The sequence below is a fragment of the Labeo rohita genome, chromosome 4 (assembly GCF_022985175.1).
Source record: "Labeo rohita strain BAU-BD-2019 chromosome 4, IGBB_LRoh.1.0, whole genome shotgun sequence".
Classification (NCBI taxonomy): domain Eukaryota; kingdom Metazoa; phylum Chordata; class Actinopteri; order Cypriniformes; family Cyprinidae; genus Labeo; species Labeo rohita.
In genome coordinates, this window is record NC_066872.1 from 31250934 (window position 1) to 31259475 (window position 8542).

An 8542-nucleotide genomic window follows, 5' to 3' on the forward strand; every position below is an offset into this window, starting at 1 on the left:
ATGTAATTACTGTTTTGCAGAAATTTACAGGTGCATCTCAATAAATTAGAATGTCGTGGAAAAGTTCATTTATTTCAGTAATTCAACTCGAATTGTGAAACTCATGTATTAACTAAATTCAATGCACACAGGCTGAAGTAGTTTAAGTCTTTGGATCTTTTAGTTGTGATTAGTTAGCGCAAGTTAGATTAATAGTGAATCTTACATTTTAAAAATGGATATTTTTCTTACAAAAACGCATGCATTTGCTACAGGAGACCCCCGGGAGCCGTGTGAGGCACTTTTTATTATGGATGGATGCACTTAGACTTTATTAGACTCTGATTGCATTCGTCTGAAAGAAGGAAGTCATATACACCTAGGATGCATGGAGGGTGAATAAATAATACGCTACAGTAGTGTACAGTCTTATCCTCAGCCTGCAGATCGCCAATACATGATATTATCGTGATAATTTATTTCATTATTTTACATACTTAGTTTCAATGCCCAAAACCAGCTCCAGCATAAGGCTAAAAGCAGCCTAACATCAAAAAACATCATCACTGATCAGCCTAGCCTATTCTAGTGCAAGTTTATGCATTTTAAAAAACACTCGTGTTATAAGTGAAGCTATCTACACTGTATGATGAATAAATCTCTTACTGCACACTGCATGCGATCGCGGCTTTGGCATGTGTTTTGACCCCCTGTACTGCACACGTCTGCGGCGCACTACTGCTCTGTAGCGGCCACTCTAGTCAATGCTTGTGTTTATACCCACTGCACTGCAAGTTTGGCTAATCCCCACGCCCCACCTCGTCCCTACCCACCCCCCTATAATGGACCGTGTTGTGACATCATTGCATGCGGAAAACAAACGCTGTAGTCCAAAGGAGCCTTTCGTTGTAGTTCTTGAAAAGAGATTTTTTAAAAACGAAATATCTCCCTTTGGAGTGGACTTTGAGATTTGTAACTTTGTAGATCTTTTTTATGCCTAAAGATACACAACACACAATGACTAAAATTCAAAAAGTGAAAAAGCAAAATAGCACCCCTTTAAATTTGAGGGGAGAGCATTTGAGCCGTGCGAAGAACGCAAAACTGACGGGAGGGAGTGGCTCTGGTGGAGACTGGATATAAATCTTACAGATGACACACAGCTCATTTCTCTGTCTCTCTCGCATAAATGGCAATAAAAACAGGACATTTTGGTCAGCTGGTTAATTTTTTGCATGTTTCTATATGTACAGAATGAAATGTGTCAAAGTAGTGGCACTACTAAAATATTAACACTCTGTGCACTGCAGCCACTATGAATATGGCTGTTAGATGCATCAACCACTGCATATGCAGGAAATACCATATCACACAGCAAAAAACTGGTAAGCTTTCTATGTTTTGATGAAAAGTATCAAAGTGTTATTTGTGAACATTTTCTGATCTGTATGTCAAGATTTAAAGCCCTTTTAGTGCCTTAAATATATTTCAATAGATAATACACTTATGCTAACAAATTCACAGTAATAAACACAAAAAATAAAAATCTGTCATCACTGACTCACCCTCAGGTTGTTCCAAACCTTCGATATACAGTATGTGCCGCAATGACTGGCAAAATTCAGATCCTGTGTGTTGTATTGAATGTGTATGTGTATGTTTTGTGAATTTGAATGTTCTTGTTCATTTAAATACAGACCAGACACTTTCCAGCTTTCCAATGATTTAATATTTTATGTTTATTTGTAAGTATACTGTGTACAAGAATAAGAATAAAAGAAGTCCCCTGCAGAAACCAATTTTAAAACCCATTTTTGATAAAAATTAATATCTTTTAATAAATTTCTTTATGCCCTAAAATAGTTTGAACATGTATTCAACTGAAGTAGTAAACACTACACAGTGGCAAGTGGCAATATTGGAATAATTCAGCCATATAGGTTTAAACCAAAATCTGATTCCAAAGGAAAAGAGAACACTTGTCTTTATGACAATGCATAGATAAGAAAAGCCATAGAAAAGCCATAGATTTTTTGCTGTGAGAAACTGGAAATATTTTTCTTTCTATTGTTCCTTCATACTTGACCAGATGGATTCTGTGGACTGACACAGAAATAGCTTGTAGTTTCTCCCATACTGAGAACATAAGTATCCCCAATGCCAATCTGAAAAGACAATGAAAAACGTGTCCTGTTTATAAAGTTGATTAAGATGTAGCAGCAATTATCGTCAAACTGCGAACATCTCTTTCCCATAATCTTTTGAGATTTAACATTACAGTTACCATATGCAAGAAAATTAAACATACTTACAGTGAGTGAGTCCACTGCAGTGACAGCTCCTGATTCTCCTTTAATCTTACAGATAATTGCATTAGACTCAATAATCTGCAAAACACATTGATACTGCTGATCTCCCTGTAGACCCGTCACATTCACCTCATTCATTCTCAAATTCAACATATCTGTCTTTTTCTGAAAAACAGTGAAAACAATTAGTGCCAACTCTGCACAACTGCCAGATCCAATTCTTTCGTTAATTTCTCAACATCTTTTATTATATAGCTTGAAATGGGCAGAACTACAAATAGTAACAGTTTATTCACCCAATTTAGTCATTCTTTACCTGAATGTTCACCTGTAGATCATTGGCCACCAGAAAGGTAATGAATCGAATGAATTCTGGATCAGGCCAGTAGAGGAAATAATCCACACAGTCAACAGTGGTGTTCCCAACATTCATTGACAATTTAAACTGACCACTGCCATCATAGGGGGGTGAGTGAAACCACACATCCTGAGAAAGGAAGATCATGAAAATAGGACATTAATAAATGTGAAATGTACAAGAAGCTACATTTTAGCCTTAAATACAATAAATAATATTTTGTTACAGTTAATTAAATATCTATAGTCAGCATTTAACAATTATATAAGAAAAGTAATAATAAAATCTGACAAATGAGAACTCGAGTGAATGTGGGACTCTAAGCTACTAGACTGGTTAAAGTTAACACAAATTTTGCACAAGTAATAAACGCATCTTACCTCTGAGCTTGTGCTGTATTGTGTTTTCAGCACTTTATTAGTGGGAAGGACTGTAACTGACTCCACTAATTCCAGATTGCTCCCCTGAATATGAATTTTCCTTCCACCACTGCATGAAAAGATATGAAACACAATTTCTTTAAAAGCAGACTTTAGATTTGTAACTTAAAACAAGTGTATGCAGTGTGGAAGCTGATCTGACAGTGGTCTGAAATGGTCTGACCTGCTCCAGGTGACTGTGGGTTGTATTCCAGTGCAACTGGGCTGGGAACTGTAAGTGATGATGCTGTTACCATGACAACGGTTGTCTGGAGTAACAACACACACTTTCACTGTTCCTTTAGTTGCACTGGGTGGAATGTGGAACCTTAAAGTGTCACTGGAGCGATCAAACACTGGAGATCTGAAGGGAAACATTCATGTACAGATATACAGTGTCATTTATTTGAATCTACACACGTTCATGTACATGAATAAAACAAACACACAGTCTCACTCTTTAGAAATGCAGTCCAGATCCCCTTGAATACGGATTTTATTGACATTTTCCAGGTTCCTTCCTCTTAATAAAACATTGTTTCTCCCATGGAAAGAAACTTTGTTGGGTTCCAGAGTGAGAATCTCTGGCTCCTACAGGACAGACACACAAAAAAAGGGTAGACAAATTATGCAAAACCAAACGATTTTTTTGGGGTGTATGAAATGCAATATTGCAAACAATATTGTTAAAGGACATTAACATGACCTTTGTTCCTTTAAAACTAAATCTTCAGTACCTAAACCTATGATATGACTCTTACTTTGTAATCTGTCTCAGAGTGTAGATCTTTACATGCATCCTAAAGAGTAGAGAAAGAGAACTATGAATGGTTCATTTACTTCCTTTAGTTCTTTTCAGTCAATTTTCAAAACTATAGTTGTAGAGTGAATTTCATTAAAACATATCAGGGTCACATTTCACTCCAAAATCAAAAGAATAAATATTGAGAATAATGTTTTTTTTTTTTTTTTGCATAAAAATATATTTGTTGGACTAGGCATATTTTGCATTATGACATTTATTACTGTAAATACAGGGTTTGGGAGTGTCACATTCCCTCACCTGTATGTTTAACTGTGGTCCAGGCCCCTGTGTCCAATCACAATGCTGCAGGGATGAAGACCAGTGACACCCAGCTGAGATACACTGAACACACCTACAATTATTTAACATTACACACATTCAGTAATTTTCATATTATAATAATTTTAAATAAAGGATTCAGATGTTTAAAATTCGTATAGGCGGTGCATTTTATCACTGTGTATAAGAAGCACTTGGTGAATTATCTGTGATACTGGAGCAGTTTCTGAGCATCTGCATCTCTGTGATCTTCTGATCCTCAATAGTAACTGTAGCCGAGACTCTTAAACCTGAACAGATTACCAAAAAGTACAAAATATTTACTACATGGCTCTCATGACTACAAAATAAAGTTGTAATGTTAATTGCAAAAGACTGTAAAATATTATGGTAAAAATCTGTTAATGGTAGGACACTGATGACTTTTGGTTGAAATTCTTTTTTGCTTTGTATTTGTGTGCATGATACGGTGTACTTTACAGTTTATAGGTTGTGTGTGTGTGTTTTATAGTGGCATCAGACTGATTCTTAAGCTGATGCTTTAGCTTACTATGAAAAATCAACCTTGAGGTTTTCTAAAGCTGCTGATGAGTTGGTTAAGGTTGATGAGGGTGAAAGGAAATGATGCTTAGATGTGTAGTATTAATAGTTTGAACATGCAGGTGCACTGTGGACATAATTTAGACAGAACTTCATTTCCTTACCACAAAATAGAGACACATGCATAGAGAGAGATCACAGGCAAAAATCCCTTTCTAGTTAAAACCTTATTTTAAGTCTTATCTAAAATATAGGACCAACCTCTAGTATATAGTAGCTGGTCAGAAAAACTACAGGAACAGTTTGGGAAAACTGCAGGTGGATCAGACCCCTCACACAGGTTCATGGTTCCTGTGGTGAAGGTGCATGAGAAGACAGGATTTCCTCTGCTGTCCAGACTCAAGGAAAGATGTAGAGTAATCTGTGTAGTAGAGGGCATTGATTGGTCATTAGTAAGTGCTAATATGTTTTCAGTGCAGTGACAAATGGTTTTATTTGAAGCTGATATAATACCTTGCTAGAAGATTTCTCTGCACAAATCTGAAAAGAAACCAGCTGCTTCTGAAGGGAGTCTTTTGGGGTGGACACCCATGAAAATATCGAACAGTCCTCTTGGGTGGTGCATCTAGACAAGTGCACATATATACTTGTTTGAACATTGGTCATCTTGTTGCACATACTAATGAACTTATGTTTAACTAGCTAGCTGTTAAAATCTATGCGAGTGAAATAGATATCAGGCTGATATCAGGGTGACCTGCGTGTGTTCACACACCATCCGCAGAGAGGATCCAGAGCAGCTCTACAGTCTTTCAGAGTGTTGTATTTAGCACATGAAACCACAGATACTCTTCTTAACTACATCAGAAACATGAGCAGAAATAGTCAGCAACATGACTTTTCTATAAATAGAAAGTAGTCATATGTTATGTTTGATAGAGTTTGTAAGAAATAACAATTTTTGAATGTTAAATTAGTTTCAACATTGAGTATCACTTTTTATTGAGTGCTCATTTGTAAACTCACCTGTTTCCTCAGGGCGATGTAGATATGTTTGAAATCTACTGGATCAAAGTGCATTTTGGGAAGCACTGCTCATTCATCATCAGATTTGTACAGCACTATTGGACAACCTGCTGTGAATTTCTCATCCAACACAAGCTGGAAGTAAAAACAGTATCATGATCCATAATCATGATGTAGGCAAATCATTATATTACTCAGTTATCTGTTTCATTATATAACACAAATATCTTAAAGGGAATAATTCAGGCACTTACATTAATTCTTTTAAAACTATGTATTATTATTTAAGTTCTCATCACTTTTATTTTAAGGTTATATGCCTATGTTTTCATAGCAGTAAGGTAACTAAATTGGATATAACTTCACACAAAAAAGATTAGTAAGCATTTTTCACATGCATAGTGTTTGTCTATTGGCTATACTTTTGAAACAATGCATATTTTAACATTTACAAATTATCCTCAATAATTTCTGTTGTAAATGCCTCACTGTAACCCAGAATTTCCTGTTTTCAGGGCTAATGAGATACATATGTAAAATAAATATTGTGATAAATAAAAATGTCACAACTCATGTTGAATGAGCAAAACTAGCCTAACTGAACTAGCTCAATAATGCTGTAACTTAATGTAACGATAAATTCAACAACATAAAAGCAGTTAACAGTGACAATAAAAACTAACAATGCTTATTTTGAATAATAATAATAGTAGTAAACTGCTTATAAACAAACAGCTTGAAAGTAATGCTTAGTCATAGTACCAAAATGAATACTTTCTGAATGCATTCATATAGATTTTAACCTAAAAAGTAATGTCAAAAAAAAAAAAAGGGAGAAGGGATGTTGCTAAACTGCCATGGGACAGAAGTGAGGTACGGCTATACAGGCCTCTTCTTGCGTTGTTAGGTTGGATTACCCGAACTTGCATTGCCCAAATTGTGTTCAACTTTATATAGTATTTAGAGATGTAAACTGAAGGAAACTAGTGAAAAAAGATATGAGGCAGACCTTTATGAGTTGGCCATCACTGGTTCCTATGAACAGCACAATCCAGGATTCACTGCTCATTGCTGCCACTGCTGACATTGAGCTGTACTTAAACACCACAGAGAGTGGCTGAAGTTCACTACCACTCTGAAGCACACACGCACACACACACACCCAAATAATAATAAAAAAAATCTTTATGACTTTAGTGAATAGTACACTTGCATTTCATCATGCAGTGTTATCCATGTCTCAGTATGGTGACATGTTTGATTATATATGAATGCAATTTCCAACCTTAGAATCACATTGCCTGTCCCAAGTGGGGCAGAATTCCTTCACTCGGCCTTGAACTTTACTGATGTCGTACAGAGCCAGCGCGCTGTTCTCCGGATCCTGCTGATTCTGTGCACTGAACACACCTGCCCAAATAATGTTGTTCGCTGAGCGAATAATGGTGGAGGCGACGAGCACTGGACGAACTTTATCACTGCAGCATCGTATTGTTGCAGCCTGTAGAGATTTGATGATTTCTATCTTGTTTTCTTTAGAACTGTTCATCCTTAGGACAAGCACTTTCCTCTCATAGTCAGTCTTTGCATTGAGAAATAAGTAGGATTCTGAGGACGAAACTTGCTGGAATCCGTCAACAAACTCTACATCTCTTACTGTGCTCTGAATGATGGCATATGTTCCTCGCGCTATGTTTGAGAAAATCCCACCATGTTGAGATTGTAAAGTGTTCCACAAAGTAACAACAGTAAACCTGTTATCTCGAGAATTTGCATCGTCGTCCTTTTTCGCAACTAAAAGGTACCTACCGGTACTTGCACCTGCTATGAAGGCAACAGATTTCTCATCCTGTCGTGGTCCTACCAATATTTTACTTTCATAGTAAATACTGTTTGTAATGTCATTTATATCAAGAACTTCACAATATCCATCTTCAAAAGTCCCACACATTATCAGGGTGCTGTTGGTGTCAAAAGGCACCAGAATGTTAACTCGAGTGATGTCTTTTCTTTTCTCTTCATATAGATCGTGCCTCATCTGATGTAGTCGATGGTCAATAAGAACAAATAACTTACTGTTACCAACTACAATGTTCTTGATATCTGAATCATAGTTGACTACATCACTGCAAATGCAATATTTCCAAAAAAGTACAAGTATTCCAAGTAAGTATCCTTTCATCTTGCATATCTGATGAGCAGCTGAAGTTTAGAGATCTTATCACAGCGATCAACTGTGCTCAGACACGTCCACGGGTAAAGTAGATAAAAATAAAAATGAAAACTGCAGCTCTGAGGATGCTGATGACTTCCGTGCAACGCACCAACAAATCTATCAAGTTGAGGGCGGAGGTCTACAAAGTACAAAGAAAAATTTGTTAGGCAGTGCATGTCAAACTTTTACGAAAGTTGACCTAACAAGAGTGCAAGTAAAAAATCTATTCAAGTTTAATTGTATTTAGATTCACATATTTAAAAGTAAATGCCTTAAATGTTTTAACCAATGCCTTAAATGTTTTAACCAAATTAACCAATGCAGTCAAGAAGAATGAGATTTATGGAGTTTGTAAAGCAACATATTTAATAGAATGTTTATGTTTTATTACAATTGTGTCCCCTAACTCAAAAGAAAAACAAATCTCTCCATACTTTTATTTTTATCACTGTCTGATGGATTTCATCTGAAAGCATGAGCTGTAATTGTATGATTGTGCATCTCTGTGTATCTGTACGTTCTATCATCAGTTCACTAGTAGTGCCTTTCTGCCAGAGTAATTATGCTAAATTCAATAGCTTTCCAAAACACAGGAGCTTTTGGTGTACATGT

General features: G+C 36.2%; 1 pseudogene; it reads right to left on the minus strand.

Annotated features, from left to right (window-relative positions):
* Positions 1-1946: 1946 nt before the first annotated feature.
* LOC127164006 (plexin-C1-like) lies at positions 1947-7921 on the minus strand (annotated as a pseudogene).
* Between the last annotated feature and the right edge of the window lie 621 nt (positions 7922-8542).